Source organism: Triticum aestivum, chromosome 5D (genome assembly GCF_018294505.1).
Source record: "Triticum aestivum cultivar Chinese Spring chromosome 5D, IWGSC CS RefSeq v2.1, whole genome shotgun sequence".
Taxonomy (NCBI): Eukaryota; Viridiplantae; Streptophyta; class Magnoliopsida; order Poales; family Poaceae; genus Triticum; species Triticum aestivum.
Genome location: NC_057808.1, coordinates 548,228,484 through 548,229,637, shown reverse-complemented (window position 1 = coordinate 548,229,637; position 1,154 = coordinate 548,228,484). Strand labels below are relative to the sequence as shown.

Sequence of the window (1,154 nt, the reverse complement as noted above, 5' to 3'; positions counted from 1 at the left end):
CGCGCCAGGTAGGGGTCGAACCTACGGCCTTCCGCTTAGGAAACGGACGCTCTATCCACTGAGCTACAGGCGCTGATATGTTTCATTTTGAATTGGATGTGGACTAGATTCTTTCTTTCTTGCAAGTAGCAACTGCCTCCTACATACTAAGAGACTGATCTTCACTACTTCTAATCTTCTTAACATGTATGCCTCCACATCTTTAAAATGATTGTAGCCATTAGATTTGCTAGTTTGATCCACTAGCAGCCGTCCAATCAACACATGAGAATTCTCTAACATGCAACATGCATTAGTACATTCTATGTAGGTTTTAAATCACCTTGCATTAAATCAAGACATGCACTACAACCCACAACTTACTATTCCTAGTCATGCAACCATGCCACACCAGCATGCCATGCATGTAAGTTATAATTCATTTTTTCATTAGCTTATCTATCTCACGTTGTCAAATCATCTGTCCGTGCATGCGAGTAATCGATTAATTTTTTAGTTTTGTGTTCATATAGACACTGTATATGCGTTGAGTGCTCCGAGCATACCTATATAGTTGATCGTTCCGTTTATTTAAGTGCCACACTTTTCCTCTATTGCTAAATAACTATAACCCATCAGTTTGAAAGTAAAGAAATAACTATTACCCACTACCTATTTTTTCTAGCTGTACAACAATGCCACATCAACAATGCCACATCTAAGTTATTTCTTCGGTGCATACGTCTGCAACAGCCACCTCAGATGTTGCACAACCATCTCCATTGCCACCATGTCCTCCTTCACGGCATGTTTATCCACACCCTCTCCGCCGCGTTCCATTTCCTCCATCCTCAGCGTGCAACACATCCAAAGGGCATTAGTGTGAGGGCCGTACCAGCTCCCAGCTTGCCGCACTCCTGGTGTCCTTCTCTTCTTGGCCATAGGCGCCTGTGGCATTCGGCCGTGCAACCTGGCCTTCTAGGCCAACCAGTTCACCCTGCGCACCACTGACGATCGTCGCGGCATCGCCAACTTCTTCAACTGGTACAACTTCACCTTCACCGTCGCCATGATGCTCTCGGACGCCAGCATCACCTACCACCAGAGCAACCTTCCACTTATTGGTACTTTTTAATTACTACCTTCGCTTCAGGGTTATGTCAATACATTCTTTC

General features: G+C 44.6%; 1 non-coding gene across 1 annotated transcript; it reads right to left on the bottom strand.

The window, feature by feature from the left end:
- Nucleotides 1–73, bottom strand: TRNAR-CCU (transfer RNA arginine (anticodon CCU)). The gene has a single exon. It is a non-coding gene; the product is annotated as a tRNA-Arg (tRNA).
- Nucleotides 74–1,154: the final 1,081 nt, after the last annotated feature.